The sequence below is a fragment of the Mytilus galloprovincialis genome, chromosome 14 (genome assembly GCF_965363235.1).
Source record: "Mytilus galloprovincialis chromosome 14, xbMytGall1.hap1.1, whole genome shotgun sequence".
Classification (NCBI taxonomy): Eukaryota; Metazoa; Mollusca; class Bivalvia; order Mytilida; family Mytilidae; genus Mytilus; species Mytilus galloprovincialis.
Genome location: NC_134851.1, coordinates 13,642,254 through 13,665,535, shown reverse-complemented (window position 1 = coordinate 13,665,535; position 23,282 = coordinate 13,642,254). Strand labels below are relative to the sequence as shown.

The following is a 23,282-nucleotide window of genomic DNA, read 5'->3' as shown; positions in this document are numbered from 1 at the left end:
TCTTGCTTGGCGGAGTCAAAAAGCCAGAATTTTATATAACTTTTTCATTTGTTTATTTCATAGCTCAATCACTGCAAGTAGAACAATCTTTTCTTTTTCTATTAATATAAAAGACTTTTTTTATACCCCATTTATGGGCATTATGTTTTCTGGTCTGTGGGTCTGTTCGTTCATCCTTCTGTCCTGCTTCAGGTTAAAGTTTTTGGTCGAGGTTGTTTTTGATGAAGTTGAAGTCCAATCAACTTGAAACTTGGTACACATGTTCCCTATGTTATAATCTTTCTAATTTTAATGTTTTAATGCCAAATTAGAGTTTTTTTATTCATGTTCACGGTTCACTAAACATGGAAAATTATAGTGCAGATGGGGCATTCGTGTACTAGGGACGCATTCTTGGTGGTTTTTTTTAACTTTTTCATACCTGCCAACTTTTGAAAATGGCCATGGGGGTTTTTGTGCGCAGCACCATTTTTGAGGGTAGAATTTTTCGCGGCATTTTTTCGTGTGATGATTTGGCTCCTAAAAGTGTCTGACATACTTCTTTTTTGGGGGGTGATAGTTGAAGATGCTATTATAACCTATCTTTTTTTAAATTGTTTGATTGTTGTATTCTTTTTGTTGAGATAAACACCAGTAAGATGACTTTATGTTTGTCTGATACATTGTCAAGAAATAAAAAAAAAAGTAATAATTTTAATAATTTAATAACAAAAAAAAACAACAATATATGAGGGTCTGGAATGGGGGGGGGGGGGGGTCTGTTGTTCTGTAAACATTTAATTTTCACCCCTTTTTTCTCTAATCTTCAAAAAATTAACCTCTTTTTTCTCTAATCTTCAAAAAATTTGACCACATTTCTCAAATTTTCATTTTTTTTTGCCCGTTATTCCCTTATCTTCATTTTTTAAGGGCATTATATTCTTTAATCATTTAACCCCATCCAAACCCTCATATATTATAAAGATCAATATCACAAGCAGTACTAGAATGTTTGAAGACATCATTAAGGCCACCGTGGTCAACTATAAAGTCTCTGTTGCAAACTTTACAAAAGGCATGTGACAATCCTAACGTTGATTTAGGCAACCAGCCCCTGTACTTGACATCATTCTCCCATTTCTCTAAGTATTTGCACGAAGCAACAAGCTCAAAATTTCGATTCTTTGATTGTTTACTATGCCGACATTAATCAACTGGTGAATGCGTGATCACTAAATTTTGATTGGATGAAATTTGTCAGACACGATTTGTCTCCCTTGGGAAAACTTTCAAAAGTTCAAAATAGGGAATAAAAAAAAATTTTACTAAAATCGGTTTTTTTTGGCTATCGGGACAGAGGGTCAAAATCGTGTAGTACACGCCTAAATCGTGAAAGTTGGCAGGTATGCTTTTTTAGCTCACCTGTCCCGAAGGGACAAGTGAGCTTATGCCATCACTTGGCGTCCGTAGTCGTCCGTCGTCTGTCGTCCGTCGTCTGTCGTCGTCTGTCGTCGTAAACTATTTCAAGAATAATCTTCTCTGAAACTACTGAGCCAAATACTTTCAAACTTTAACTGAATGTTCCTTAGGGTATCTTATTTATAAATTGTATCCGAAGTTTTGATCTATCAACAAACATGGTCGCCATTGCTAAAAATAGAACATAGGGGTCAAATGCAGTTTTTGGCTTATAACTCAAAAACCAAAGCATTTAGAGCAAATCTGACATGGGATAATATTGTTTATCAGGTCAAGATCTATCTGCCCTGAAATTTTCAGATGAATCAGACAACCTGTTGTTGGGTTGCTGCCCCTGAATTGGTAATTTTAAAGAAATTTTGCTGTTTTTGGTTATTATCTTGAATATTATTATAGATAGAGATAAACTGTAAACAGCAATAATGTTCAGCAAAGTAAGATTTACAAATAAGTCAACATGACGGAAATGGTCAGTTGACCCCTTTAGGAGTTATAGCCCTTTATAGTCAATTTTTAACCATTTTTCGTAAATCTTAGTAATCTTTTACAAAAATCTTCTCCTCTGAAACTACTGGGCCAAATACTTCCAAACTTTAACTGAATGTTCCTTAGGGTATCTAGTTTGTAAATTGTATCCGAAGTTATGATCTATCAACAAACATGGTCGCCATTGCTAAAAATAAAACATAGGGGTCAAATGCAGTTTTTGGCTTATAACTCAAAAACCAAAGCATTTAGAGCAAATCTGACTGGGTAATATTGTTTATCAGGTCAAGATCTATCTGCCCTGAAATTTTCAGATGAATCAGACAACCTGTTGTTGGGTTGCTGCCCCTGAATTGATAATTTTAAGGAAATTTTGCTGTTTTTGTTTATTATCTTGAATATAATTATAGATAGAAATAAACTGTAAACAGCAATAATGTTCAGCAAAGTAAGATCTTCAATTAAGTCAATTTGACCAAAATTGTCAATTGACCCCTTAAGGAGTTATTGCCCTTTAAAGACTTTTTTCACAATTTGTTCATCATGTTGACTTACTTTAAAAAATCTTCTCCTTTGAAACTGCTGTATCAATTTCAGCCAAACTTAGGCTAAATGAGTTTCAGAGTATCTAGTATAAATTTTATATTTTATTTCCTTGTATGTCAAGAAACATAGCTCCTATGGCTAAAATAGAACATAGGAGAAAATGATTATTTTTTTTGGCTTTTGAAGAAAATAGGACGATCCAAAAAACATTTAAATAAATTGAAAAGCCAAAATAATCATTGATGAGAGATTTAACCAAAAGAATTAAGGTGAGCGATTCAGGCTCTTGAGAGCCTCTTGTTAACTTTCAAATCTCATTTCCATGGAGAATATTTGGCCCCACCCACTCAGTTATGGTCTATTGACTTTGAAACATTAAGATAGTTTACAAGTTAATGTTTGTGTTTAGGTTTGTTTAAAGGGAACAACTTATAACAGATCAATAGTATTTGGTATACAGTTGTATTTACATTGACACATCACATTTCCATGGGGGGCCTCAGTGGTCAAGTGGTCTAAGTAGTTACTACTGTAATCACTAGCCGGTCAACACTGAGGTTGTGACTTCGAACCCCGCTTGTGCAGGTGCACTTGACTCCAATCTTAATTGACTAGGATTGTCAGATTTCCTATCGAAGGTCTGTGGTTTCCTGCTGGCACTCTCGGTTCCTCCACCAATAAAAAATGGCAGCCACAAAATAGCCTAAATGCGGTGCTTAAAAGTGGCATTAATACACCAAAAATCTAAATCAAATCAATCTCATTTCCATGGAGATTTTTTAGCCATATATATATACCTTCAGTCATGGAAAATCATTGACTTTGAATATTAGCATAACTTTACTGTTAAAAGTATTGCTATTTTAATATCAACATTTGCATTATCAAAATTACTAAAAGGGGAGACATATATATCTCTGTGATGACAGTTTATTTTAGACAAAATCAGATGAAAGATAAAACATAAGATATGTTCGATCTTGTTCTGTATGCATGCATGCATGCCTTACTTACTCAATGTATTCTACATAGTTTGATATTAACAACAATGCTAAGGAACTACTTAGTTTTAAGTAGGTACTACTTTCCAGTATGTTCTGTTTTGACCAGGCCTCATTTGGTTGTGTAGCTTCTTACAAAGTCTATCTGAATTATTTTTGCAAAAAGCTGCCTTGTTAGCGGGAAGTTTGCAGCTAGCGGCAAACATCTGCAAACACTATTTTCTGTGTTCCTGCAAACTTGCCACAAGTGTGCTGCAAATTCGTGGCAAACATTTCAGTTCTATAAGGGTTTGTAAATATATAAAAAGAAGGTGTGGTATGATTGCAAATGAGACAACTCTCCACAAGAGACCAAATGACACAAACGGTCAAATGACACAGAAATTCACAACTAATATGCCTGTATTGGTCACTCAATGGCCTTCAACAATGAGTAAAACTTCTGCTTACTCAGCTATAAAAGGCCCCGAAATGACAATGTAAAACAATTCAAACGAGAAAACTAATGATCTGATCTATGTTCAAAAAATGAACCAAAAACAAATATATAATACATGTACACAAACAAAGGACAAGCACTGAATTGCATGAATATGGACAGGCACATACTTACAGAATGTGGAGGGGGTTAAACATGTTAGGGGATCCCAACCCTCCCCCTAACCTGGAACAGTGGTGTAACAGTACATGTACAACATAAGAACGAACTATAAAAATGTAAGATGATTCTCATGTGTGCAATTTTTGGCAGATTTTTATCAAACCTGTGTCATATTATTATATGTTCATATCAGCAATGTTGTGAACAGGTGCTAATAAAATCAGTGTGTCACTATTTTAAAGAGTTATACACCTTTGAAATATTGATTTAAAGGAAAATTGTATTGTAATTAAAAGTGATTTTATGTCAATGTATGTGTACAATTTTTGCTAGATTTTGATCATAGTTTTATAGAAACAATGTCTTGGACAAGTTATTGATAATCTATAGTGCTGATTAAGTAATTACTAGAACACACCCGCGAAATCTTGGACATTTAGAGCTTGGTTGAAAGTATGTAAAACTGTTGTAGGATGACATTTTGTAAAGATTTATCAAGGTCTAGAGAATTTCAGAAAAGGTACCAAAAGTCATAGGTACTTTAAGCCCTCTCCCTTTTTTCCAAAGTCTGTTATTTTTTTGTTTTCTGTTATCAAATTCAATTATTTTCAAGTTTATGCATACTATGAAAAAAGTAAAATCACAAAAATACTGAACTTAGAGGAAAATCATTTCAGAAAGTCCGTAATCACATGGCAAAATCAAATAACAAAACGCATTAAAAACGAATGGACAAGAACTGTCATATTCCTGACTTGGTACAGGCATTTTCAAATGTAGAAAATGGTGGATTAAACCTGGTTTTATAGCGCTAACCCTCTCACTTTCATGACAGTCTCATAAAATTCCGTTATACTTACATTGATGCGTTAACTAAACAGACACAATAAATAAAATAGTCAAAATATGGGTACATCAGTCATCATCGTATAACAATTTTAAAAGGAACAATTTAACAGAACACAAAAACATCTATCTACAAACACATTCATTGATTTGTGTGTCTGACGTCAGAAAATTTTATACGTCACATAGATTTGTAGTTCATTGTGCATACAAACAATTTTAAAATTTACATAGGCAACGTTAGCATACAGGGTTAAAAAATCAAAAGTATGTAAGAATAAATTTCAGAAATAGACCGAGATTTAAACTAGTCCAAAAGTTATTTATCCCAAGAGAAAATAAATCTGGAATTCCACTGGAATCCCGGCTGGAATTTTTGGATTCCACCTTATTCCACAGGGATAAAATTTCGGGAATCCTGCAAAAAATCTGGGATTCCCGATGTAAATCCCAGTTGAAATATACTGGGATCCCACTGGGATATTGTGGAATTTCAATTGGGATCCCACTGGGATAAAATTTCAGGATTCCCGTAAAAGAAGCATGATCCCGATGTAAATCCGAGTGGAAATATACTGGGATTTTAATTGGAATATACTGGGATTCCCAGAAAAAAGAGGGATCCCAAAAATAAATCCCAGCAGGAAATACATGCACCAATTCAAATTGTACTGCCACTGGGATTCCTAGGTTATTTATGCAAAAGGATACATGTCATGTTCTCCTTTCTGTAAATTAATTTGCTGTCTCTGTACTTCCAACTAGTATTGCTGAGTAAATTATGGTAACTGGAATATATGCATGCAATCTGTTGGCAGCTCCATTTGAAAATATCATTAAATCCCCTAAAAGTATCAAAAAAATCCACAAAGAATCATTTGTTCAATACGTTTTGAAGCAACAAATTCAATAGAAATCTTATTGCATGTTTATACAGTAGATTGGAAGCTAGTCCAAATAATTATGAAGTCTTGGAAGGCTATTTTTATTTTTTTGGCAAATTAATTACCCTCCCCCTTTTTTATCCCCTGAAGATAAATAACTTAGCGACTTATTATTTTCACCAAATAAACATACACACAACTGAATTAAATTTTTACATACCTACTAGTTATGTCTGTTATGTGACAACAAGTTTATTCATTGTATATGTTAAAAATAAATATATTTTCAGTTTATGCTTTCAGACATTTTATGCGTTCTGATGTTGATTTGCTCAAATAAAAACCATTAAAATCATAGTTCCTCAATAAATTATTTTTATAATCATTATATACCAGGGCTTCCAAAAAACATTTGAGCCAGCCGGACATTTTATATCTGATCCCGATTTTAATTCCTTAAGACTAAGTCACAAAAGGCAATTATGGTAATCAGATGGCCATTCCAATGATAATGACATTAAATTAAAAAAACGATTTTAAACTTTTACTTTGTTTTGGATGTTTGGCTGTAAACTGTTAAATTGGCAGTGCATCATTTAAAGTGTGCACATCAGGGTGCTAATATCTGCCATAGACTCTTTATTTGTGCAAAATGACATGTCAAAAACTTCATTTTCGTTTTTAAAATCACGTTTTTCTAAAACTTGACTTGACAATGGTAAAACATGGACCGTAAACGGATACGTAAAATCCGTGTACGTTTGCAAAGCATGACTGAGTGAAGAAGCTCTTTCCATGTTATTTCTTCAACAAAATGCTTGAAATGAACTGTAAGATACAGGTATCAATGATAATTTTAGCATTTTGAAGAAATAAAGGATGCATAATTAAATTTCCCACCTTTGCACATGCGCGCACGTGTTCTAGTTCATTCAACGTAGTTCTGACGATTTTTCATTTAAACCTTTTAAAATTTTTTATCAAATCATGTAGATAAACTAATTTCTTATAATTTTAATCTTTTGGACTAAATCAATGAGCTACAAACCGCTGAAATGTAAGAAACTAATTGTGAATAGACCGATCAATTTATACGATGTCCGGTAATGAACATAGTTTACCTGTCACCTGAACAGGTAGATATCACCTGTCCAACAACTAATTAGCCTTGATTAAAATTAGAAAGTATTGAAGTAGGGATTGTTTTGATAGTAATAAATCATCATGTCACTTTTATGACCGGAAATGTGTAGATGTTAAAGGCAAAAGGTTGGGTCAAAAAGATCGTGACTTATGTTAAAATGACCGAAAAAGCCTTGAAAACAAAAATGTACTATATGACCGTTTCATGCTTTGCCCAGCCGGACTTTTACTGGACATTAATCAAATGTCCGGAATATATGACCGTTTTGGAAGCCCTGTTATATACACATATACACATGTAAGATTAAATTATTAATGCACTTATCTGAAAACATCTGCATTGGCCTCCATAAATCAGTGTAATCAGATTTTGATGACATATTTACCAGTACACTAACGTCGAAGTGACAATCTCGCCCCAAATTATATCAGCCAGAAGTTGATCTGTCTCTGTAACGGTATTATATATAAATTAAGGGTATCGCATAAAAGTACTAATTACTTGCCAGTTTTTACTAAATACAAGAAAAGAATACTTTATTAATCGGCACATGGTGCATGCAGATAAGTTATATTTTTTTAGTGGCCGCATTATTTAGGACAGTATTTTCTAGGGTCGAACTGTTCAGTACAATTGAAAACAAAGCACGCGGTCATGATTCTTTTACATTTTACATAAGTTGAGAAACCAACGTTTAACGATGTCGATCATTATCTTATCATTGATGCAGGACGACAACTAATAGAAACGCACTTATGGGAACTTGGGGAACATCAGAAACGCCCAAGCTTGTCTGGCAAAACACCCGTTGACATTTCTCGAACGCCCTGCCATTAATTTTTATCCCGAAAATCTCAGCATTTTTCTGACTTATAAATATCTGTCAAACTGAATATTAAGTGACACTTAAAAGTGATTGGCTTCACCTGACAGCTTTGGTATCATACACATTGTTAATAAACACCAATAACCTGTACTTGATGTCATCAGAGACATATGTATACAAACAAAACACACATATTTTCAACAACATAATTATGGTTCATACAATTTCTCGTTTTAACTAGACTGGGATCCCAGCTTCAAACAGTTATCCCGATTGGAATCCCGGCTTTAAACAGTTTCGATTGGGATCCCAGCTTCAAACAGTTACCCGGATTGGGATCCCAGTGTCCAATATTTATCCCGTTTCATCTAGACTGGAATCCCGGCTTCAGACAGTTATCCCGAATGGGATCCCAGTTTCAGATATTTATCCCGAATGGGATCCCGACTCCAGATGCTTATCCCAGCTTATCCAGACAATATCATTGGGATTGCATTGGGATCCCGATGGATCCCATTTTCGTTTTCTCTTGTGTAGAATTTATAAGAATCCACAAATAGTTAATTCCACAACGCGATTGAATGACTTTGACGTTTGTGGTTCAACGTATATTGTAATTCCTAATAGAAATATATCATAATGGCATAAAATAGAACAATATCATACTGACAGGATCTTTTAAAGTACAGAGTCACGTTATAAGAACCAAAGAAATACAAAAAGTCGCATATACAAAACACACCACCAAAAAATGAAAGACAATACAAACACATTGACAAGATGTATAAGTACAGAGCCACGACAAACGGATATCACATAAAACCATTCAACAATAAAAGTAATATTAATAATAGAACAAAGACAATTGAAAGAACTATAAAACACAATGTTAAGGTGATAAACAACATCAGTACGCAGAATCTATACATCTATACATCTATACATCATGAACATACATATATTATAAATAAAGAGTATTTGAACATATATTATAAATAAAGAGTATTTGAAATAAACTATCAATTCCAAGTTTCTTCTCACGGCGATCACACTATATTATATAGACAGTCACTATATATTTTAGAAATATAATCATAGTATACATGCAGATAAACGCAAAATTAATTGTCCTGTCCCCGAGTACTATATTAGGTTTAAAACCGGAAGTCTTGTCTATGACTCAAAAGTCTGTCTGATGAGGGAAACAATATCTGGACGCCATTATTTTTGTTTTTCTTCTAAAATAACCCAAACTGAATAACATGAATAATATTCATAATAATGGATGACAAATACCACTGTGCATGGCACCAGTATAGGACACAAAGGTATGATGAATTATTTGTAGAAGGAAGAGAACAGACCTGGGGTAATTAAGTCTCCCAAACAAAGTTTGGAGACTTATTGTTTTTGCTCAGTTCTTATTATGTCACCCTCAACGGAGTTGGGGTGACGTATTGTTATTCTACGTTTCTTTTTTTTCTTATTATTATTTTTCTTGCAACACATTTTGTCCAGGCGATTTCTCCAAATCGAAAGTACCAAAGTAGATGGAACTTTACTATATTAAGGACCCCCATGTGCAGAGTTGCAGGAAGCATGGAATGGTTCAAGATGGCTGCCGTTTCCATGGAAACAGAACAAATGTGAAAAAATCCAGTTTTTGTTTTTGGTGAACTGTTTGGATATGCTTTAACTCAGAATCATTATATTTGAATACAATGGAGATGCCCACTATATACAGGTGTTGGGTGATTTTGCCACTCATTAGAACTACTATGTTGCCATGGAAACTTCACCAAAAATTTTCAAAATATGGAAATGCTTAAAATTTTTGGAAACTTCACAGTAACGATGAGCAACATTGGAAGATGTGGAATATGGCGTTGGAATTTCCAAAATATCTGTTGTTACCATGGAAATAATGCAAAAAGGTCAAAACTTTGAATTTTCACAGAACATTCCAGAACATCAATGTTAAATTTATTCTAGAGACATTAAATGGTATATGATGGTATATATGATTATGGAGGGAAAAAATTGCACTTTTGGAATATTCAAAATGGCCGCCGTTACCATGGGAACAGCAAAATTATGAAAAACTTCAAAATGCTTTAAATATAATGAAACTTATAACAAATTTTGCCTAGCTTATGTAGACTTAACTTTTGAGTTTCGAATTTTCAAAATGGCCGCCGTTGCCATGGAAACGGCAAAAATATTCTAAATGGCTGCCCCTGGCCTGGCAATGGGGAAAGGGTGCCATCCGCTATTGCTTGCAATGGCAAATCTAGTTATTTTTATTATGGCACCCTCAACGGAGTTGGGGTGACATATTGTTATTCTACGTTTCTTTTTATGTCACCCGATTGACAATGTCGGGTGACATATTGCTTTTCTTATGTTTCTTTGTTATTATTATTATTCTTCCACCTTTTTTTGTCCGACAGGTTTTTTGGAGTAAAATGGAACCAATCTTAATGATAATTCACTATAAGGAGGAACACAAAATTTCGGGTTGCAGTAGGGTCTAAGACCATAAAAAATGGCTGCCGTTTCCATGGAAACGGAACAATTGTGAAAAATTTCAGTTTTTGGTTTTGTGATTAATTTGGAGATGCTTAAACTCAGAATCATCATATTTTATCACAATGTAGGTGCCAGCCATATATTGGTTTTGGATGATATTGGCAATCATTGGAACCACTATGTTGCCATGGAAACTACCCCAAAAATTTCAAAAATTTCAAAATGCTCCAAATTTTTTGAAACTTCATAGTAACGATGAGCAACTTTGGTAAATGCGTAATTTGGCATTGGAATTTCCAAAATGTCTGCCGTTACCATGGAAACAGTGCATAAGTGTCAAAATGCTCTAAAAACCTCAGGGTTTGGTAAATAATTTTGGTATGCTAGAACTTGAAATCATCAAATTTTTACACCATATAGTTGTCCACTATATACAGCTTTTGAATGATTTTGACAATCATTGGAACTCTTCTGTTACCATGGATACAGGATCAAATATTTCAAAAATTTCAAAATGCTCCAAAATTGATGAAACTTAATATTATTGTTGACTGCCAAGTCTGGATGAGACTTTTGACTTTGGAATTTCCAAAATGGCCACCGTTGCCATGGAAACTGGAAAAAAGTCAAAAATTCTCAAAATGCTTTGAACTTAATAACACTTGATATTATTGTTAACTGACAAGTAATGATGAGGCTTTTGACTTTGAAATTTTCAAAATGCTGTGAATGTACTGAAAATTTACAGAAAGATGTATTGCCATGCATATTATATGTGCATTCACTGTTAAACGATTCTCAAATGGCTGCAACTTAGTGGCAATGGGGGGAAGGGTGACATCCGCTATTGCTTGCAATGGCAATTCTAGTTATGGCACCCTCAACGGAGTTGGGGTGACGTATTGTTATTCTACGTTTCTTTTTTTCTTATTTTTATTTTTCTTCCACTTTTTTTGTCCAGCTTATATCTTGGAACTGCATGAACCGATTGTCATGGAACTGTACCATAATGTTACCCAGCATGTGCAGATTTGCAAACAGGGTATGGCATATCCAAGATGGCGACCGTTGTCATGGAAACTGACAAAATGTGAAAAAAAATCTAAATTCTAAATCTTTCATTATAAGACACAAGTGGATGAAACTTTATAGAAATGTTACCTAATTAGACCTGATGTGCATGCAGTATTAAGAAGTTCCAAAATGGCTGCCATTGTCATGGAAACAGGGCGAAAGTTTAACATTGGCCCTATGGGAAAAAACATTAAAGCTGCTTTTTCTTATGGAGTATGATATTAAACCCATAGAAACTTTATGGGTAGGTAACATGCACCAAACATTAAAATAAAATGCACCAAACATTATGAAACTTAACAGAAATGTTGACTGGCATGTACAGAGTTGAAATGTTATTTTGGAATTTTCAATATGGCCGCCGTTACCATGGAAACGGCAAAAAATCCAAAATTTTCAAAATACTCCAAATTGTGTAAAACTTTACTGTTATGATAACTGGCATGTCTTGATGCGATTTTCGACTTTGAAATGATCAAAATGGCTGCCGTTATCCTGGCAATAGGGGAAGGGTGCCATCCGCTATTGCTTGCAATGGCAAATCTAGTTTTTATGGCACCCTCAACGGAGTTGGGGTGACATATTGTTATTGTTCGTTTCTTTTTTTCTTATTATGGCACCCTCAACGGAGTTGGGGTGACATATTGTTATTCTACGTTTCTTTTTTTTCTTATTATGTCACCCGATCGACAATGTCGGGTGACATATTGCTTTTCCTCTGTTTCTTTACTATTATTATGTCACCCGATCGACAATGTCGGGTGACATATTGCTTTTCCTCTGTTTCTTTTTTTTATTATTATTATTCTTCCACCTAATTTTGTCCGGCAGTTTTTTCAGAGCCAATGGAACCAATCTTAATGATAGTTGTCTATAATGAGGAACACAAAATTTCGGGTTGCGGTAGGTCTTAAGACCATAAAAAATGGCTGCCGTTACCATGGAAACGGAACAATTGTGAAAAATTCCAGTTTTTGGTTTTAATGAATTATTTGGAGTTGCTTTAACTTAGAATCATTATATTTTGATACAATGTAAGTGACGGGCATATACTGGTTTTGGATGATTTTGGCAATCATTGGAACTATCATGTTGCCATGGAAACTACACCAAAAATTTCCAAAATATCAAAATGCTCCAAATTTAATAAAACTCCACAGGAACGATGAGCAACATTGGTAGATGTGCAATTTGGCGTTGGAATTTCGAAAATGTCTTGTGTTACCATGGAAACAAGGCAAAAATGGTCAAAACGCTTTCAAAACCTTGAAAAGTGGCATTTACTTCCTTAAAATGGTAGGTCAAATCCATTGAAACTCTGATGGTATGTTCCCTCCCATGTACCAATGTGGTATCTGCCATTAGAAATTTGGAATGGTCTGTGTTACCATAGAAACCAGCCAAAATGTCAAAAATTTCAAAAATTTCAAAATGCTCAAAAAGTAATGAAACTTAATATGATTGTTGACTGTCAAGTCTGCATGAGACTTTTGGAGTTGGAATTTCCAAAATGGCCACCGTTGCCATGGAAACTGCAGAAATGTCAAATATTTTCAAAATGTTCCAAACTTCATCAAACTAAATATTATTGTCAACTGGCATGTATAGATGAGACTTTTGACTTTGGAATTTTCAAAATGGCTGCCGTTGCCATGGAAACAGCAGAAATGTGAAACTTTTCACAATGCTCTTATTGTACCGAAAATTTACAGAAAGATATATCGCAATTCATAGATCTGCATTCACTGTTAAGTTGTTTTGAAATGGCTGTCGCTTAGTGGCAATGGGGGGAAGGGTGACATCCGCTATTGCTTGCAATGGCAATTCTAGTTATTATTATTCTTCCAATGATTTTGTCCGGCAGTTTTCTTGGAGACAATGGAACCAATCTTAATGATAGTTGACTATAATGAGGAACACAAAATTCCGGGTTGCAGTAGGTCATAAGACCATTAAAAATGGCTGCCGTTACCATGGAAACGGAACAAATGTAAAAAATTAAATTTTTGGGTTTTGGTGAATAATTTGGAGATGCTTAAACTCAGAATCATCATATTTTGATACAATGTAGGTGCCCACTATATACTTCTTTTGGATGATTTTTGGCATTCATTGGAACTACTATGTTGCCATGGATACTACACCAAAAATTTCAAAAATATCAAAATGCTCCAAATTTTTTGAAACTTTAGCATAACGATGAGCAACTTTGGTAGATGTGGAATTTGGCGTTGGAATTTCGAAAATGTCTTGTGTTACCATGGAAACAAGGCAAAAATGGTCAAAACGCTTTAAAAATCTTAAAAAGTCGCATTTACTTCCTTAAAATGGTAGGTCAAATCCATTGAAACTCTTATGGTATGTTCCCTCCCATGTACCAATGTGGAATCTGCCATTAGAAATTTGGAATGGTCTGTGTTACCATAGAAACCAGCCAAAATGTCAAAAATTTCATAAATTTCAAAATGCTCAAAAAGTAATGAAACTTAATATGATTGTTGACTGTCAAGTCTGCATGAGACTTTTGGAGTTGGAATTTCCAAAATGGCCACCGTTGCCATGGAAACTGCAGAAATGTTAAATATTTTCAAAATGCTCCAAACTTAATGAAACTTAATATTATTGTCAACTGACATGTATAGATGAGACTTTTGACTTTGGAATTTTCAAAATGGCTGACGTTGCCATGGAAACAGCAGAAATGTGAAACTTTTGACATTGCTCTTATTGTACTGAAAACTTACAGAAAGATATATCCCAATTCATAGATCTGCATTCACTGTTAAGTTGTTTTGAGATGGCTGCCGCTTAGTGGGCAATGAGGGGAAGGGTGACATCCGCTATTGCTTGCAATGGCAATTCTAGTTATGTCACCCTGACGGAGGTCGGGTGACATATTGTTATTGTTCCATTCTTTTTTTTATTTATAATTATTATTCCACACTTTTTTGTCCAGACTATTTCTCGGAATTGCATGGACCAATGATGATGAAACTTTACCATAATGTTAACCCCCATGTGCAGATGTGCAATCGGGGGTTGGCATTTCCAAGATGGCTGCCGTTGTCATGGAAACAGAAATAATGTGAAAAATTGGAAAGTCTTCCAAAATGAATTAAACTTTGTGGAAATGTTACTTGGCATGCAAAGACTTGCCATCCATCTTCGGAATTTTCAAAATGGCGGCCGTTGCCATGGAAACAGCAGAAATGTGAATTTTTAAAAATGCTTTGAATGTTCTGAAAATTTACAGAAAAATGTATTGCCATGCATATATGTGCATTCACTGTTCAACAATTTTTAAATGGCTGCCGCTTAGTGGCAATTGGGGGAAGGGTGACATCCGCTATTGCTTGCAATGGCAATTCTAGTTATGTCACCCGATCGACAATGTCGGGTGACATATTGCTTTTCCTCCGTTTCTTTGTTATTATTATTCTTATTCTTCCAATGATTTTTGTCCGGCAGATTTTTTGAAGGCAATGGAACCAATCTTAGTGATAGTCAACTATAATGAGGAACAAAAAATTTCGGGTTGCAGTAGGTCTAAAGACCAATAAAAATGGCTGCCGTTACCATGGAAACGGAACAATTGTGAAAAATTCCACTTTTTGGTTTTAGGGAATTATTTGGAGACGCTTTAACTTAAAATCATTATATTTTGATACAATGTAGGTGCCCACTATATACTTGTTTTGGATGATTTTTGGCATTCATTGGAACTACTATGTTGCCATGGATACTACACCAAAAATTTCCAAAATATCAAAATGCTCCAAATTTAATGAAACTTCACAGGAACGATGAGCAACATTGGTAGATGTGCAATTTGGCGTTGGAATTTCGAAAATGTCTTGTGTTACCATGGAAACAAGGCAAAAATGGTCAAAACGCTTTAAAAAACCTTCAAAAGTGGCTTTTACTTCCTTAAAATGGTAGGTCAAATCCATTGAAACTCTGATGGTATGTTCCCTTCCATGTACCAATGGAGTATCTGCCATTAAAAATTTGGAATGGTCTGTGTTACCATAGAAACCAGCCAAAATGTCAAAAATTTCAAAAATTTCAAAATGCTCCAAAAGTAATGAAACTTAATATGATTGTTGACTGTTAAGTCTGCATGAGATTTTTGGAGTTGGAATTTCCAAAATGGCCACCGTTGCCATGGAAACTGCAGAAATGTCAAATATTTTCAAAATGCTCCAAACTTAATCAAACTTAATATTATTGTCAACTGGCATGTATAGATGAGACTTTTGACTTTGGAATTTTCAAAATGGCCGCCGTTGCCATGGAAACAGCAGAAATGTGTTACTTTTGACAATGCTCTTACTGTACTGAAAATTCACAGAAAGATATATCGCAATCATTAGATCTGCATTCACTGTTAAGTTGTTTTGAAATGGCTGCCGCTTAGTGGCAATGGGGGGGAAGGGTGACATCCGCTATTGCTTGCAATGGCAATTCTAGTTATTTTTATTTTTCTTCCACACATTTTGTCCGCGCGAGTTCTCATAATTGAACAGACCAATGTTTATGGAACTCAACTATAATAAGGAACCCCATTTGAAGTTGTGCACCTTGCTATGGAATGGTAAAAGATGGCCGCCGTTTCCATGGAAACAGCACAAATGCGAAAAAAATCAAAGTGTTCCAAACTGGAAGAAACTCCACAGGAATGTTAACTGGCATGTGCTGATTTCCAGTTTGACTTTGGAATTTTCAAAATGGCTGCCGTTACCATGGAAACAGCTAAAATATCAAAAATTCTAACTCTTTCGTTATAAGATCCAACTAGATGAAACTTTATGAAAATGTTCTCCAGTATGCCAAGATGTCAAGACAATATTTGGATAGTTCAAAATGGCCGCCGTTGTCATGGAAACTGGAGCCATGTTTTGCATTGACCCTATGGAAAAAAGCATAAAATGAGCATTTTCTCAGGGAGTAGTGCACCAAAGTAAATGAAACTGTATTGATATATAACATGACATGTGGCAATGAGATGTACGCTTTTAGAATTTTGGAATTATCTACTGTAACCATGGTTGCAGCACAAATGTTCAAAATTTCCAAAAAAAAGTAAAGTGCTGCAAACTGGATGAAACTTTACAGAAATAGTGGCTGACATGTGTGGAATTGCATTTTGAAGTTGGAATTTCCAAAATGGCCGCCGTAACCATGGAAACAGCAGAATTGTCCAAAATTTCAAAATGCTCCAAACTTAATGAAATTTTACAAAAATGATGACTTACATGTGTACATGCACTCTTTGACTTTGGAATTTTCAAAATGGCTGCCGCTCGCCTGGCAATGGGAGCACGAGGGTGCCATCCGTTATTGCTAGCAATTACAAATCTAGTTATTATTATTATTATGGCACCCTCAACGGAGTTGGGGTGACATATTGTTATTCTACGTTTCTTTTTTTTCTTTTTATTATTATTATGTCACCCGATCGACAATGTCGGGTGACATATTGCTTTTCCTCTGTTTCTTTGTTATTATTATTATTCTTCCAACTATTTTGTCCGCCACTTTTCTCGGAGCCAATGGAACCAATCTTAATGATAGTTAAGTATAATAGGGAACACAAAATTTCGGGTTGCAGTAGGGTCTAAGACCATAAAAAATGGCTGCCGTTTCCATGGAAACGGAACAATTGTGAAAAATTCCACTTTTTGGTTTTTGTGAATAATTTGGAGATGCTTAAACTCAGAATCATTATATTTTGATACAATGAAGGTGCCACCCCTATACTGGTTTTGGATGATTTTGGCAATCATTGGAGCTACTATGTTGCCATGGAAACTACACCAAAAATTTCAAAATTATGAAAATGCTCCAAATTTTTTGAAACTTTAACATAACGATGAGCAACTTTGGTAGATGTGGAATTTGGCGTTGGAATTTCCAAAATGTCTGCTGTTTCCATGGAAACAATGCAAAAAGGTCAAAATGCTCCAAAAACTTCCGGGTTTGGTGAATAACTTTGGTATGCTTGAACTTAAATTCATCAAATTTTAATGGAATATAGTTGTCCACTATATCCAGGTTTTGAATGATTTTGACAATCATTGGAACTGCTATGTTACCATGGATACAGGATCAAATATTTCAAAAATTTCAAAATGCTCCAAAAGTGATGAAACTTAATATGATTGTTGACTGTCAAGACTGCATCAGACTTTTGAAGTTGGAATTTCCAAAATGGCCACCGTTGCCATGGAAACTGCAGAAATGTCAAATATTTTCAAAATGCTCCAAACTTAATGAAACTTAATATTTATATTAACTGGCATGTATAGATGAGACTTTTGACTTTGGAATTTTCAAAATGGCTGCCGTTGCCATGGAAACAGAAGAAATGTGAAACTTTTGACATTGCTCAAAATGTACTGAAAATTTACAGAAAGATATATCGCAATGCGTTGATCTGCATTCACTGTTAAATTGTTTTCAAATGGCTGTCGCTTAGTGGCAATAGGGGAAGGGTGACATCCGCTATTGCTTGCAATGGCAATTCTAGTTATTTTTATTCTTCCACACATTTTGTCCATGCTATTTCTCGGAATTGGTCAAACCCATGTTGATGGAACTATACCATATTATGAACCGCCATGTGAAGTTGTGCAAGAGACATTGGAATGGTAAAAAATGGCTGCCGTTACCATGGAAACAGAACAAATGTGAAAAAATCCAGTTTTTTGTTTTGGTGAACTATTTGGATACTATTTAACTCAGAATCATTATATTTTAATACAATGTAGGTGCCCACTATATACAGGTGTTGGATGATTTTGGCACTCATTGGAACTACTATGTTGCCATGGAAACTACTCCAAAAATTTCAAAAATCTCAAAATGTTCCAAACTTAATGAAACTTCACAGTAACGATGAGCAACATTGGAAGATGTGGAATTTGGCGTTGGAATTTCCAAAATCGCTGTTGTTACCATGGAAACAATGCAAAAAGGTCAAAACTTTGAATTTTCACAGAACATTCTAGAACATCAATGTATAATTTATTCTAGAGACATTAAATGGTATATGATTGTATATGATTATGGAGGGAAAAAAATGCAGCGGGGGTTTGACTTTGGAATATTCAAAATGGCCGCCGTTACCATGGAAACAGCAAAAATACAAAAAACTTCAAAATGCTTCAAATTTATTTAAACTTATAACAAATGTTGCTCAGCTAATGTAGACTTGACTTTTGAGTTTGGAATTTCCAAAATGGCCGCCGTTACCAATGCTACCGCTCACCTGGCAATAGGGGAAGGGTGCCATCCGCTATTGCTTGCAATGGCAAATCTAGTTATTATGTCACCCGATCGACAATGTCGGGTGACATATTGCTATTCCTCTGTTTCTTTTTCACTATTATTATTATTATTTTTCTTCCACCTAGTTTTGTCCGGCAGTTTTCTCAGAGCCAAAGGAACCAATCTGAATGATGGTGCACTATAACAAGGAACCCTGACTTTCCAGTTGCAGTGCAACTTTGGAACTAAAAAATGGCTGCCATCACCATGGAAACCGAAAAATAATGGAAAATTTCAGTTTTTGGTTTTGATGAATTATTTGGAAATGTTTTAACTTAGAATCATTATATTTTGATACAATGTAGGTGCCGGGCATATACTGGTTTTGGATGATTCTGGCAATCATTGGAACTGCTATGTTGCCATGGATACTACACCAAAAATTTCCAAAATATGGAAATGCTCTAAATTTTTTGAAACTTCATAGTAACGATGAGCAACATTGGTAGATGCGTAATTTGGCGTTGGAATTTCCAAAATGTCTGCCGTTACCATGGAAACAGTGCATAAGTGTCAAAATGCTCTAAAAACCTCAGGGTTTGGTGAATAATTTTGGTATGCTTGAACTTGAAATCATCAAATTTTTACACAATGTAGTTGTCCACTATATACAGGTTTTGAATGATTTTGACAATCATTGGAACTCTTCTGTAACCATGGATACAGGACCAAATATTTCAAAAATTTCAAAATGCTCCAAAATTGATCAAACTTAATATGATTGTTGACTGGCAAGTCTGGATGAGACTTTTGACTTCGGAATTTCCAAAATGGCCACCGTTGCCATGGAAACTGCAAAAAAGTCAAAATTTCTCAAAATGCTTTGAACTTAATGAAGCTTGATATTATTGTTAACTGGCAAATACAGATCAGACTTTTGACTTCGAAATTTTCAAAATGGCTGCCGTTGCCATGGAAACAGCAAAAATGTTAATTTTTTTAAAATGCTCTGAATGTACTGAAAATTTACAGAAAGATGTATTGCCATGAATATATGTGCATTCACTGTTAAACCATTTTGAAATGGCTGCCGCTTAGTGGCAATAGGGGGAAGGGTGACATCCGCTATTGCTTGCAATGGCAATTCTAGTTATTTTTATTCTTCCACACTTTTTTGTCCATTCTATTTCTCGGAATTGGCTTGAACAATATTGATGGAACTATACCATAATGTAGACCACCACATTCTATAGTGCAGTGGGGTATGGCACCATCAAGATGGCTGCCGTTGCCATGGAAACGAAACAAATGTGAAAAAATTCTGTTTTTTGTTTTGGTGAACCGTTTGAATATGCTTAAACTCAGAATCATCATATTTTAATACAATGAAGGTGCCCACTATATACAGGTGTTGGATGATTTTGGCACTCATTGGACCTACTATGTTGCCATGGAAACTAAACCAAAAATTTCAAAAATATCAAAATGCTCCAAACTTTATGAAACTTCACAGTTACGATGAGCAACATTGGAAGATGTGGAATTTGGCGTTGGAATTTCCAAAATATCTGTAGATACCATGGAAACAATGCAAAAAGGTCAAAACTTTGAATTTTCACAGAACATTCCAGAACATCAATGTTAAATGTATTCTAGAGACATTAAATGGTATATGATGGTATATATGATAATGGAGGGGGAAAATTGCAGCGGGGGTTTGACTTTGGAATATTCAAAATGGCCACCGTTACCATGGGAACAGCAAAAATTTCTAAAATTTCAAAGTTCTCCAAACGTAATGAAACTTTACAAAATTGACAATTGACATGAGTAGATGCATTCTATGATTTTGGAATTTTCAAAATGGCTGCCGCTCGCCTGGCAATGGGGGAAGGGTGCCATCCGCTATTGCTTGCAATGGCAAATCTAGTTCTTATTTTTCTTCTTGCAACAAATTTTGTCCAGGTGATTTCTCGAAATCCAATGGACCAATGTTGATGGAACTCTACTATAGTAAGGACCCCCAAATGCAGAGTTGCAGTAAGCATGGAATGGTTCAAGATGGCTACCGTTTCCATGGAAACAGAACAAATGTGAAAAAATCCAGTTTTTTCTTTTGGTGAACTGTTTGGATATGCTTTCACTCAGAAACATTATATTTTGATGCAATGTAGGTGCCGGCCATATACAGGTGTTGGATGATTTTGGCACTCATTGGAACTACTATGTTGCCATGGAAACTACACCAAAAATTTCAAAAATATCAAAATGCTCCAAACTTCATGAAACTTCACAGTAACGATGAGCAACATTGGAAGATGTGGAATTTGGCGTTGGAATTTCCAAAATATCTGTTGTTACCATGGAAACAATGCAAAAAGGTCAAAACTTTGAATTTTCACAGAACATTCCAGAACATCAATGTTAAATTTATTCTAGAGACATGAAACTTTATGAAAATGTTCTCCAGTATACCAAGATGTCAAGACAATATTTTGATAGTTCAAAATGGCCGCCGTTGTCATGGAAACTAGGGCCAAGTTTTGCATTGACCCTATGGAAAAATGCATAAAATCTGCATTTTCTCAGAGAGTAGTGCACCAAAGTTAATGAAACTGTATTGATATATAACATGACATGTGGCAATGAGATGTCTGCTTTTAGAATTTTGGAATTATCTACTGTAACCATGGTTGCAGCACAAATGTTCAAAATTTCCAAAAAAAATTATGTGCTGCAAACTGGATGAAACTTTACAGGAATAGTGACTGTCATGTGCGGAGTTGCATTTTGAAGTTGGAATTTCCAAAATGGCCGCCGTAACCATGGAAACAGCAAAATTGTCCAAAATTTTAAAATGCTCCAAACTTAATGAAATTTTGCAAAAATGATAACCTGCAGGTGTAGACGCACTCTTTGACTTTGGAATTTCCAAAATGGCTGTCGCTCGCCTGGCAATGGGGGTACGAGGGTGCCATACGTTATTGCTAGCAATTACAAATCTAGTTATTCTTCTTCTTCTTCCGCCGCTTTAAAAAATGAACTTGTCCGCAGCGTTTCTCCAAAACCGCTTGTCAGATTGACTTAGGATTTCATAAAATGGTAGACTAATATGTCTAGGTGAGCCATCAATCTTTCGTTTGTGCATTGGGATCTATTAAGGGGTGTTTTGGGGGGTAGAAAGCAGGGAGGGTTTTACTATAGAACCCTATGGGATTTTATTTTCAAAATTTTTTAAATGAATATAACTTGAAAACTATAAGTGATAGATACATGCAGTCTTCAGAAATGATTATAGGACAATAAAATAAATCACATGAAATATAGGGGGATGCCCTGGGGGGTCATCCCCACCCCCTTCAATTTGAGAATGTGCTATTATCTTGTAAACGGTCCAGATCCCCACCCCTAAACCATATATATTCTTGTAGGGGACAATAAAACAAATCAAATGAAATAAAAGGGAAGTCCCTAGGGGGTCACCCCACCCCTTCTTGTTGGAAAACTTGTAAACGGTCCAGATCCCCACCCCTAAACCATATATATTCTTGTAGGGGACAATAAAACAAATCAAATGAAATAAAAGGGAAGTCCCTAGGGGGTCACCCCACCCCCTCTTGTTTGAAAACTTGTAAACGGTCCAGATCCCCACCCCTAAACCATATATATTCTTGTATGGGACAATGAAACAAATCACATGTAATTAGATGGAAGTTCCTGGGGGTCACCCCCACCCCGTTCAATTTGAGAATGTCCTATTATCTTGTAAACAGTCCAGATCCCCACCCCTAAACCATATATATTCTTGTAGGGGACAATAAAACAAATCAAATGAAATAAATGGGAAGTCCCTAGGGGGTCACCCCACCCCCTCTTGTTTGAAAACTTGTAAACGGTCCAGATCCCTACCCCTAAACCATATGTATTCTTGTAGGGGACAATAAAACAAATCAAATGAAATAAAAGGGAAGTCCCTAGGGGGTCACCCCAACCCCTCTTGTTTGAATACGGTCCAGATCCCCACCCCTAAACCATATATATTCTTGTATGGGACAATAAAACGAATCACATCAAATTAGATGGAAGTTCCTGGGGGTCACCCCTACCCCGTTCAATTTGAGTATGTACTATTATCTTGTAAACGGTCCAGATCCCCACCCCTAAACCATATATTTTCTTGTAGGGGACAATAAAACAAATCAAATGAAATGTAGGTAAAGTCCCTGGGGGTCACCACCACCCCCTCCTGTTTGAAAACTTGTAAATGGTGGAGATCCCTACTCGTAAGCCATATATATTCTTGTATGGGACAAAAAATCAAATCAAATGAACATGGGACCATATGAATGGGGAGTTATCGGAGCTTTGTTTGGGAGACTTCGTAACAGCATCCTGTTACAATTACTTCTTGTTAAAAATGTAATTGTAATTAGCTGTAATTAATTACAGTTTTCAAAGTAATTCAATGTAATGTGTAATTGAACATATTTTCAAGTACATGAAATTGAAAGTATTAATGAATTACTTTAATGCCTTTTTGCCATGTAATTGTGAACTACTTTTCAATTACTTTGAATTACATTTGAATAGATGCTGGGAATTTTAAAACATTTTAGGC

The 23,282-nt window shown here is 35.2% G+C and overlaps 1 protein-coding gene across 1 annotated transcript in view; it reads left to right on the top strand.

Moving 5' to 3' along the window:
* Positions 1–23,282, top strand: part of LOC143059094 (solute carrier family 2, facilitated glucose transporter member 5-like) — a 96,811-nt gene that overhangs the window by 46,922 nt on the left and 26,607 nt on the right. The gene's annotated exons all lie outside the window — the stretch shown is intronic.